Source organism: Emydura macquarii, unplaced genomic scaffold (genome assembly GCF_026122565.2).
Source record: "Emydura macquarii macquarii isolate MOO-44397 ecotype Brisbane River unplaced genomic scaffold, CSIRO-AGI_Emac_v2 contig_2457, whole genome shotgun sequence".
NCBI lineage: Eukaryota > Metazoa > Chordata > Testudines > Chelidae > Emydura > Emydura macquarii.
Genome location: NW_027132594.1, coordinates 446,542 through 458,713, shown reverse-complemented (window position 1 = coordinate 458,713; position 12,172 = coordinate 446,542). Strand labels below are relative to the sequence as shown.

The window sequence follows — 12,172 nt, the reverse complement described above, 5'->3', positions numbered from 1 at the left end:
GGAACTGAAGTGTGCATTATCTACCCATTCCCGAGGGTATTTAGAAAATATTGTGCCCCTGCAGTATAAAAACATCACTAGACCCCAATACTCACAGATATTGGCATGTCTGTTTTTAAAATGCTTATAATGAGCTGTACACATTTATATTTTAATAAGTTGCATTCAGAGGACATTGTTCTGTAGTGATACAAGTTGTCTTTTTTTGGTTTGCTGACAGTACCTGATACTACTATAAACTTCTTGGCATAAGATCTCAACTCGCGCAGGATCACTGTTTAGATAAAGGTGGGCCCACTCTTTTGAGGTGCAAGAGTGCACTCTACTTCTATTTAAGTTCCTTTTGTGATCAAGCCTAAAATGCTTGGCAGTTCCAAACCCTGAACATACTCATTTTTACTTTGAGATCAAAATGGCATCCATATAGGTGATTATTTCTGAAAGTGTTTGTTCTATTTGGTGAACAGATTTATCATTTAACAACAGTGAATAGTTTTTTCTAATAATATACAGAACTTTCAGATAAGGTGTGAAAAGCAAGATTGGATATTTTTATGGAAAAATACATATTAGTAATAGCCTTTCTTTGTGATTCACTATCTCTGTGACATTTAATATATGGGTAAAGTTCTCAACATTATGTTCTTCGAGTGCTTGCTCAGGTCCATTCCATGTTAGGTGTGTGTGCACCACATGCACAGTTGCTGCAGATTTTTCCCTCAGTGGTATCCATTGGGTCGGCTCTAGTGCCAGAGTATAAGGGGTGATGCATGCCCCCATGCCATTTCCATTCTTTCTTACTGCCCATGCGACCCTTCTTGCTGTGGCAAGGCTTCTTTCCCAGTTATTTGGACTCGGGATTCCCTAGTCCTATTTGTATGGTTTGTAGTTAGTGTATGTAGTTCTTAGTTATTGTTAGTGTCTATAGTAATGTGAGTAGCTGTCCTCATCGTTGAGGGACTATTTGCCATGGGGGCTGGGCATTCCCCAGTCCCCAGGCGTCAAGCCATGTGTCTCCTGTGGCAGGCCCAGGCCAGTGAGTGATCCACACTCTGTCTAAAGTGCCTTGGAAGATATGATTTTAATCTTTGGAAATCCTTGTTTAAATTTAAAGATTGTCTGCTGCAAGAGGCAAGATAGGAATTTGCAGCCTTCCTAGATGAGGGTAAGAATGTGGCGAGGACCTCTCTACAGGTGGCTCTGGATGCTGCCAACTTGATAGCCAAAACAATGGCTTTGGCAGTCACCATGAGACATTGTTCTTGGCTCCAGTTCTCTGGCCTCCCCCATGAAGTCCAGCAGTCTGTCCAGGACCTCCCCTTTGAAGGCTCCTCTCTTTTTTTTTTTTTTCAGAAAAGATGGACACGAGGCTGCATGGCCTGAACGATTCGAAGGCCATCCTGTGTTTCTTGGGTCTTTACAGCCCATCATCTGCCAGGAAGCACTTCAGGCCCAGCAGCCTCCTTGGTTCTCTGCCACTCCTAGACGGGAGCCCTGCAAGAGAAAGGGGAGAGACTACAAATGGCGTCAACCTCTCCTGTCTACCTCAGCCTTCCAGTCGAGGTCTCCATCCCATCTCCATCTCTATTCAGAGACCCTGTTCACCTGGGGAGGCCCCCACCTCTGGAAGATGATACTGGCTACTTCCGGCGACACACTGCTCAGGAGCCCAAAAAGTACTCTCTGGGCACAATGAGGGCTCCCTCTCCAATGCTTTCCTGCTCTCCTAGGCAGACCATCTACTGTACACTTTTCTTCGATTCCCTTGGTTCACAAGGTTCTCCTAAAAATCAAACAGGACAAGGCAGGAGGTTATCCTGACAGCACAGATTTGTGAACCTTCCCCCCTCCTCCCCCCCGGGGACCTGGTCCTGGTCCTGTCGAGGTACAAAGGGGGCCCCCTTTGAGCTGTTAGCGTCATGCTCCTTGTTGATTCTTTCTTGGAAAGTCGCCTTCTTGATGGCAATCACCTGGGCCAGACAGGTCTCTGAGATCAAAACCCTTACATCAGAACCCCCTTGTATGGTGTTCTTCAAGGACAAGATCCAGCTGTGCCCCCATCCAATCTTAGTACCAAAGGTGGTGTTGCTATTCCACAGCAACATCTTTCTACTGGTCTTCTTCCCAAAACCTCACAAGACTGCTGAGGAGCATCGGCTTCATATGTTGGATGTTAGGAAGACTCTCGCCTTTTATGTTGAAAGAACTAAGCCCTTCTGTATGTCCACACACCTTTTTGTAGCAGTAACAGAAAGGATGAGAGGGCTATCTGTGTCATCCCAAAGATTCTCATCCTGGATAACTGCATGTATCTGAGCTTGCTACGAACAGGCAAAGGTTCCGTCTCTGGCCATCATGACCGTGCATTCTGCAAGAGCCCAGGCTTTGTCCTCACGCAGGTACCAATCCAGGACATATATGCAGAGCCACAACCTGGTAGTCAGTTCATACCTTCATGTCCCACTATGCCATCACCCAATAAGCTCATGATGATGCCAGTTTCGGGAGAGCAATATTTCAATCAGCACATCCATGAACTCCGAGCCCACCTTCGGGGATACTGCCTGTGAGTCACCTAGCATGGAATGGACATGAGCAAGCACTCGAAGAAGAAAAAACAGTTACTAACCTTCCGTAACTGTTGTTCTTTGAGATGTTGCTCATGTCTATTCCATGACCCTCCCTCCTACTCCACTATCAGAGTTACCAGCAAGAAGGAACTGAGAGGGCGCAGGGCCAGTGGTGCCCCTTATATTGGCACATATGTGCATGAATCCAGATGGTGCTAAAGCTAGCACAACGGATCTCCAGCAACAGTGCATTTTGCACGCACACACTTAGCATGGAATGGACATAAGCAACACATTTCAAAGAAGAACATTTATGGATGGTTGGTAACTGTTTTTTTCTAATATACCTACATATTGTGTTTGGAAGCTAGCACGAGTACAGAAGGTGCCAGAGGGGAGGGTTAAGTTGCAGTGTCCTCTGGCAGGCATTCTCTACCCGGCTGATTTGATTTTATGTTTTCTTCCCTGGCCTTTGTTCGGCCAAGAGTTAGCTGGAAGTCAGTAGCACCAGATGGAGTTACTCCTTTATGGATATCATTTTTCATTCCAATGGGTGTCTGATATACCCCTCATGGCTCAGTGAGTGGGGTTTGCCAATTATTTGCTAGCACGCAACCCTTGGCAGGTTGTACTGGGTTACATGGACCAGTACCAGGCCTTACAAGCCTTACTTGACCAAAATACTAGTGGGAAACCGAAGTTCCTGACAATCAAGTATTTGAGAAAAAAAATGCCAAGTATAATCATTGTTCTCCAATCTAGACCTCTCCATTGGCTTCGTCATCTGCACCGGATGGACAATTGGATGTATTCTCCTCTATGGAGAGCTTGCAGATATTCCAAGCCCAATGGGTCAGCTTAGGCTCATGTTCAAGGATGTTTGAAAGAGGGACTCAAAAACTGTCAACATTGATACTGCAAGCTGGGAAGATGCAGCTAACAATAGTCTACACTGGAGGACTACATTGCACCTGAGCCAGAGGCAGAGGAGAGGTGGTTGACAGAGAAGAAAGTGAAGAAAGCAAAGAGGAAGGGACAGCAGGCCTCAGGTGCTAATAGTGTGCTGGCTTCATCTTCTGGCCCTGTGCTTTACACCTACATTAACTGTGGCAAGCATTTTCATTCAAGAATTGGACTCTTTTGTCACTCATGATGCTGTAGCACGACATAGTAAGCTATGATGCTTACACCACCATTTTTTTAGATGGATGGATGCCATTACGTTACCATATATTGTGTAATTGCTGGGTCAGGCTCAGCCATTGAAAGAATGTGTTTTCTGACAAGTAGTTTCTCAACAAAAGTTAACTAGATGTTACTCCAGATTTCATGTGTTAGGGCAGTCATGTTTGGGAAAGAATGAAGTGTTGTAAAGAGGGAAAATAGTAGGAGTCTCAAAATGCCATCTGAACAGTTTGATCAAATGCAGGACTAGAGAGACTGAACTTGTTTTTCCTGTTCTACTTCGAGTGATTGCTCATATCCATTCCAATATAGGTGAGTGCACGCCACCGTGCACTGGTTCCTGGAACATTTTCCCCCTTAGCAGACCCTGTAGGGTTGGCTTAGGCGCCCTCTGGAGTACCGCGCCCATGCTGCGGTATATGAGGCACCACCAACCCTATGGCCCCTCATTTCCTTCTTTCCGCCCGTGACGATTGCTGTAATGTCTCTTGCCTCTCGCAAGTAGCATTCTCCTTATAGACTTTGTTGTTGTTGTTTCAGTAGTTAAGTGTTAAGATAGTGTTAAGTAGTGTGTTTAAGTAAGTTAGTATTAGAATAGAAGCCCTTAGGGATGGGCCATGCCCGGCTCACCTACCTTTAAGCCTTGCACCGCTTGCGACAAGTTCTTGCCAGTCAGTGACCCTCACGATCGCTGCCTCAGATGCCTGGGGGAGCAGCATCGGAGGGAGAAATGCAAAATCTGCAAAGCCTTCAAGCCTAGGACTCAGAAAGAGCGGGATATTAGGCTGAAGGCTATCTTGATGGAGGCGGCGCTCTGACCAGCTTCCAAACCACCACGTTCCACCTCGGCACCGACCATCTCCTCAGTGCAGAGCGCTCCGCCGGCACCGGGGTCCACTCAACACCGACCATCCCCGCTGCCGAAGAAGAGAAGACGCCAGTGTGTGGAGCGCTCGCACTCACCCACACCGCCTGTGTGGACAGGGTCGAGTTCAGAGGTGCACCAACCACGGCCTGTTGAGCTTGCTCCGGAGCCTGCACCTCCGTGCAGGAAGCCTCCCCCAACTCCTGGGGGTGGGGGAGCGCCTCTGCAGGTGCCGTCAACGCCAGAGGCTTGCCAGGCGGCATGGGCCTTGATGGCCATGCCCACACCTCTGCGCCCCCCCCCCCCTCCTCAGCCGAGGGAGAGAGGGCTGGTGTCCCGGGGTAAACCCGCGCTGGATCGCCCTGGAGGCTGGTCAAGACCCCCACCAAGGGAGAAGTCTCCCGCCAGATGGTCACTGAGGGTGGAGCACGGAAGCTCCCCTCACAGCTCCGAGTCGGACTCGTCGAGCTTATCCTCCTCGCGGCACCAAGATTGGGTCCCAGCACCAGAGGCAACGCGCTCAAGGAGGCACGGATCCAAGACCGCCTTGCGCAGCGGACGCAGCTCTCACTTCCGCACCCCGGCACCGAGCCCTTCGCCAGTGTGGCACCGGACCCGATCTCCAACACGGATCCAGGCTCCGAAAGACCAGGCCTCTTCAGTCCATCACAGATCTCGGTCTTCAGAGTCGGGCTCGGCATCGAGAAGCCACAGACGGCATCTCTCCTGGTCCCCAAAGGGCAAACAGTGCCGCAAGTCATTGGTGCCGAGGCGTCAGACGTCGTAGTCTAGCTCGTCGGGGCATGCGTCATCCCATTGGCACCGCTCGCAGCAGCACCAACGCTCATCCACCTCGTCGGGGTCATCTAGAGGACGGTTCCCGACTAGGAGCATTAAAAGCCGGAGACGGGATCGTCGGCACCAATCCAGCGGCTCGGGGTCCCGGAAAGGCAAAGACACCCAAGGCCACCAAGATGCACTGCAGCCGGTGCCGATGCCGGCACCGGGTTTGCTGCAAGGTCCCTGGCAGTGGCCTTATTGGGGCCCATGGAGGGCAAGGTGGGGCAGATGGGGCAAGGAACCGTGTCAGTCCCATCCTCAGTGGCGCAGCCGGTGCCCCCCATGCCTGACAAACAGGGTAAAGGCCATTCCTCAGAGAAGAAATCGGATCCAGAGGAAGGACCCGCTACAGGGCCCCGTCAACAGTCCTCCTCCTCCTCTCCAGATGAGGCGATCTCTAGAGACCACAGGGTGCCACTGACGGACTTCAGGGCGCACCAAGAGCTCCTGAAAAGGGTGGCCTCTAACCTCAATTTGGAGATTAAGGAGCTATCAGAGAAGGAGGACCCTCTCTTTGGTGTTGTTGGGTCAGAGGGACCATCAAGGGCGGCCCTGCCCATACACAACAGGGTCCTTAAGCTGGCCAAGGCCCTGTGGCAAACCCCTGCCTCGGTTCTCCCCACATCTAAGGGCGCCAAAAAGAAGTATTATGTCCCGGCAGAAGGGTTTGAATACCTCTTTACCCACCCGGCCCTGGGAACCCTGGTGGTGGACGTGGCAAATCAGAGGGACAGGCAGGGGTACCAGGGTGCCACTCCCAAAAACAAAGATAACAAAAAACTTGATTTGTTTGGGAGGAAGGTATACTCCATGGGGGCCCTGCAGTTTCGTGTAGCTGATCACCGGTCCTCCTATGTCGCTATAACTTTAACCTCTGGGACTCCATGCGGTGGTTCGCAGAGAGGTTGCTCCAGGACCAGGCGGCGGACTTTGCCACGGTCCTGGAAGAGGGTATCACGGTTGCAGGGGCAGTGCTACAAACTGCCAGTGACGCAGCGAACACCGCAAGCAGGGCCATGGCTCCGTGCTGCTGGACCTGTCAATTGCCCCACCAGTGGAGCTCCTGAGGCGACACGACCTGCTCTCCCAGGACCAGGGTCGTTTATTCCACCCGGTCCTGGATTCCCTGCACCTCACGGCCTGAAGGCTATGTGGCTGACGGAGGGGGAGAGAGCCTGCTCGGCGCAGGTCTACAAATTCTGCTGGGCAGCAGAAAACTTTCAACACAGGTCATGTACCAGGCCAAGTGGAGAAGGTTTACCTGCTGGGTGGAGTCCTGGGGCATCCCGCCGAGCTGCTCGCCTATCCAGGCGATCCTGGAGTACCTGCTCCAGCTGAAACTCCAGGGTTTGGCACTAGCCTCCCTGAAGGTCCACCTGGCGGCTATGTCGGCTTTCCATCAGCCGCTAGAGGGGAGATCCGTGTTCTCCCACCCCATGTCAGTCAGGGTGGAGAGGCTTTACCCGCAGGTCCGTGGTCCGGTGCCTCCCTGGGAGCTAAACCTGGTCCTCTGCAGACTACCGGGTCCCCCCTTCAAGCCCATGGCTACATGCCCGCTGCTCGTCCTGTCTTGGAAGGTAGCCTTCCTGGTGCCCATTACCTCGGCTAGGAGAGTTTCCGAGATTAGAGCTTTGTCCTCGGAGCCCCCCCTACACCGCGTTTTATAAGGACAGGGTGTGTTGAGACCCCATCCAGCCTTCCTGCCTAAGGTGGTCTCCCAATTTCACTATAACCAAGACATCTTCCTCCCCGCGTTTTTTCCAAAACCGCACAGGTCAGAGGAAGAGTGGAGATGGCACTCGCTAAACGTGAGACGAGCCCTGGCCTACTACATCGATAGGACAAGGCCGTTCCCAAAGACAACGCAGCTCTTCATTGCAGTGGCAGACCAGATGAGGGGATCACCTGTCTCTCCCCAGCGCATCTCCGCATGGATCATCGCCTGCATCAAGTGCTGCTACGAGCAGGCGAATGTACCACTTCCAGATGTCATCACAGCGCACTCAATGAGAGCCCAGGCCTCTTCTGCGGCCTTCCTGGAGAGGGTGCCCCTGCAGGACATCTGCAAAGCTGCTACCTGGTCATCGGTGCACACCTTCACGTCCCACTACACCATTGTGCAGCAGGCGAGAGAGGATGCGGGATTCGGCAGAGCCGTGCTGATGAGAGCAGCTCACCGGTAACTCCTACCCACCTCCAAGGTATGGCTTTTTAATCATCTATATTGGAATGGATATGAGCAATCACTTGAAGTAGAAAACAGGGTTACTTACCAGTAACTGTTGTTCTTTGAGATGTGTTGACCATATCCATTTCACACTCACCCCCCGGTCCCCACTGCCGGAGTTGGCAGAAAGAAGGGACTGAGGGGCCGTAGGGTCAGTGGTGCCTCATATACCACCACATGAGCGTGGTACTCCAGGGGGTGCCTAAGCCGACCCTATGGGGTCTGCTAAGGGGAAAAAAATTCCAGGAACCCGTGCACGGTGGCATGCACTCACTTATATTGGAATGGACATGAGCAACACATCTCGAAGAACAACAGTTACTGGTAAGTAACCGTGTTTTCTGCCCCCACTCATACCCTCCCAAATCAAAATAACAAAAGGTGTACTATAATTTGTAGTTGAATGACAAGAGTAAAAATACAGATACAAAAGAGCACTTTTTTTGGTCAAATACATTCCAACCATCTTCTGACATTTGTCACCACAAGAAGGAATTGTTATTGTTAGAGCTTAGTTTAATTGAATGTCTGTGGTTTAAAAGCTTGTACTCAGATTGGCTAGTTAGATAAAAGAGTAGATGTAACTGTTTCTCCTCTTTGCAGGTTCTTCAAAAGAAAAGCAATATTATTGGAAACATGAAGCAATCATCTAGTTTCAGTGCATGTGATAGTTCAAAAGTCTAACTGAAATACCTGGAAGATGGAATATTTAATTCCTGGGGGCTGCACAAGGGGGGGCAAGCAAAGACATGGGCTTAATGACCTCTCAAGGTCCCTTCCAGCCCTACATTTCTATGATTCTATTTGTGAGTGCACAAAGTGAGCAAAAATGCTGTTGGAGAGAGTTCTTAAAGCTATTATATGAATATAGGGCGATTCTGAGCCTTCTACCTGAGGGAGGAGAAACAGGGATAAGCTATTTCACTTTTAGTGCTGGAATTTTTAACACCTCTGCCCCAGGAAGTATATCTGTACCTCTGCTAACTGGGAGATGCAAAACCTCCAACATCTAAACTTTGGCATCTCTGCATAATGTTAAAAATGGTCTTTTGATCTTCCATAGCTAACTCATATTTTGCGTTAGTCATCTCTGTAATAAATAACGTACTTCGAGTATGTGATGTCCTGCATTCCCCTTTGATAATTAGATAAATGTTTTTTTCTTTTTTGATGTTGAAATAAATCCTTGCTTAGCAGTTTTATTTTGTGTTGGATACTTGAATTCTTGACTTTCATAATTTAACTGGTATAAATAATAAATATTTCATTAAAAATCTGATAATATACAAAAAGGTATAGCTAAGGCTTTCAGTCATTTGATACACAAGCAACATTAGGCCTGTCTCTTTAAAAATTAAATTCTAAGTAGTGGTTGTCTATGGTAAATTAAAATTTACTAATTTCAGATCTTTCTATCTTCCTGCCTCAGTAAGACAATCAGCATTTGATTAGTCTTTATCTTTCATGAAGTAATCCGCTGATCTGGGTAGTTTTTGTTATGCTATCCATATGTTACCAGCCAGAAATTATACTCCTTCATCTAACAAAACACGTGCTGTAGTATGCAAACTTTGTTTATTGCTCTTGAGTTTCAGTGAGGCAAAGCCAGACAACTTGAATCTTTTGAGTACAATAGGTTCCTTAGAAGTCTGTTTCTTCTTCGAGCTCTGGAGTGTATTCTACTGTGGGTACGTATGTACTCCATGTGCCCACAGCTGAGAAATCTTGCAAGCAGTGTCCATTGTTCCATTGTCCATGGTGCGCCTTTGTCCTCCTTGCGTTTCCAAGCAAGGGTATAAAGGGCAGAGCAGGCTGACTGCCTCTCCAGTTCCTTCTTACTGCCATGTGGCCTGGATTGGAACCTCCTGTGTGCAGAGCTGTTGCTTTATCGTTTTTTCTTACATCTGTAAATATTTCAAAAGATTACTTTTAGTGTATTTTGTACATAGTTCTTAACAGTTTTGAAAGATTTTAACAGTTTTTATCACTGTTTTTTTGTTAGATTCTCTGCCTTGGGGGGAGGAGACGACACTATGCCTTCCACCCCATTACTGTGTATTGAACTGTGCTCAGAACTCCAGGCTTAGAAACTGTCTCCCCTGCCCCTGATCCTTCTTGGTCAGTGGACCCTACAGTTTGGCAAGACGGACTCTGATCAAGAGAGGTGCTTGAGTGGAACCTATCTGTCCTTTACACTTTGACAAACATAAAAACTAAATCAAATTTTTAAGGGAAAAAATGAAGTATATATTATTATCATAAGCATTTCCAACATGTATCAAGCGGCAATGAAAACATGCTTTATTATCTTAGAAAAATGTATGTGGCTCAGTCTAAGCATGCACCACTATGTTTGTATTTTTTAAAGAATAGTTGTAAAATCATAGTTTTTGTGTGATACTATTATATATTCATAGCCTATCGTATGTATGTTAAAGCACATTTGAAAAGATGTACTGAAATATATGAACCCTTGTTGTCCATTCACACACAGTTTGCTTAGATTGACTGGTCATCTGGTGTGAGTCCTGGGACTAGAAATTGTTTGTTTGTTTTTTTTAATAGAAACTGGCCCACTGTATTCAGATTCCCTATTAGCTGGCAGAGTTCTTGTCCAGTTCAATGTTAGTCAGCAAGGCAAATTGTCATGAGGGACTGCAACATCTGAGTATGTTGCAAAGCCTTTCTATTTACACAGGCTTTTCCTAAAGGCAATGATTAAGTGGGGAGGATTTTTCTGAGGTGGGAGGAAGGCAGGAGGGGGGTTTTGAGAGTGAGAGAGTTGCTCATTTAGTATTGTTGACTTCGTAAGGTTAGTTGATTTATAGTTGTATGGTTGATTTTCAGGTAGAGTGTAAGGGTAGGATTCTCCCTCCCCACACGCTAACAACATTTTAATTTTTCAAGCATCATTTAGAAATGTGTATTTCAACATTCTCTGCGTGATCTGTTATCCACAGATCATAGGTATACTCAAGCATAACAGCTCCCTGATCTTAGAACATGTGAGCGCTTACATTTATGAATTGTAAAAGCTGCTGTGGTCTGTTACAATTTTTCATATCTAGAGAGCTTTTAATCTTTAGACATTTTCATGGGTAGTAATTTGGAACTGCAGACAGAATACAGTTATTACTTTCTGTTGGGGAGACAGGGAGTCCTTTTTTTAATAAATAGCCATATTATAATGCAGCATTTTATTTATATTAAGCTGTTTCCAAGCGACCAATGTACTTTTCCTTCTGCAGCAACCCATGTTAATTTCAGTGAAATGTTATTAAAAAAAAATAAAACAAATCATTTTGATAAGGTTGAGAAGGAATGTTTTGTATTTTGTTTCAAAATGACTTATTTTATATTAAGTTTTGAAATACTACAACATTATAAATTGTAATATTTAAGATAAAACCATCAAAATCACAGCAAAACATTTAGATTTTAATGAAATGGAACACTTGGTCCAAAACTAATTTTTTTCAAAACATTTTTAAATTTTTTTGCTTTTGTTTCAATTAGGAACAAAAACAAATCTCAAAATTATAGAATTTCCCACAAAACGGAAAAATTCTGGTTCCTGCACAGCTCTTGTAAGTAACACACACCTAAGGAACTGGACAGGTTTACTGTTGTCTTCTGGTTTAACGGAATGTATATAGAAAAATGTAGCCTACACATCTAAATAATGTCAGAGTACTCAAGCAACACTAAAAAAGAATACAGTTTGCATCTATAGACCGTGGTCAATTATCCTCCTTGGACTATATAGAATTGTGTTTAAAAATTTGATATTACCAGTCTATTGCTTTCTGGTTTGATGGAAGATACCATAAATACACCTCAGCCAATCTCCTGAGGTAGATTCTGGTTAATCTCTGAAACTAGGGCTCTGTGGAAACAATTGAATGGGAGAGAATTTAAACAAAGTCCAAGACTTTAAAAAAATAAGTTTTTAAAGTTAGGCTTGTAATCCACAGTCAGGCTTCTAAATCATTGGCTTGATTTTCAAAAGTACAAAATACCCAACAGCATCCACTGAACTGATTGATATTTGCAGGTTGCTCAGTCATTTAAAAATCACATCTCAGGGGATCCTAATGTTAGGCCCCTATTTTTGACATTCTTGACCTAGGTTAGTAAATCAGTAACTAGAGTTTTCAAAATGTATTGCCTCCACAGATCACAGCTCAACTTCCCCATTTCTTTGAAGTCTTTGTATGTTCCGCCCTAGTGGACAAGAATTGAGGGAGAAAGTACTAGACATCTCTCTAACTTGTCTCTGTGCTCAGCTGTGTGTACATAGTGGCAAATGGGACCCCTTCTACAGTTTTGCTTTTAGTGTTTGAGTTCCATATGCGACTTGGTGGGCAGAATAATTATGTGAAAGCAAGTAACCGAGTGTTCCATATCTAGTATCTCTGACCTTACATGCACTTATATTTTAAATATATGGATTTATTGGTACATGCATCTGAAGGCCATTCCTTT

At 46.3% G+C, this 12,172-nt stretch overlaps 1 protein-coding gene across 3 annotated transcripts in view; it reads left to right on the top strand.

Moving 5' to 3' along the window:
• TTC27 (tetratricopeptide repeat domain 27) overlaps positions 1-12,172 on the top strand; it is a 185,044-nt gene that overhangs the window by 97,099 nt on the left and 75,773 nt on the right. The window lies entirely within an intron of this gene.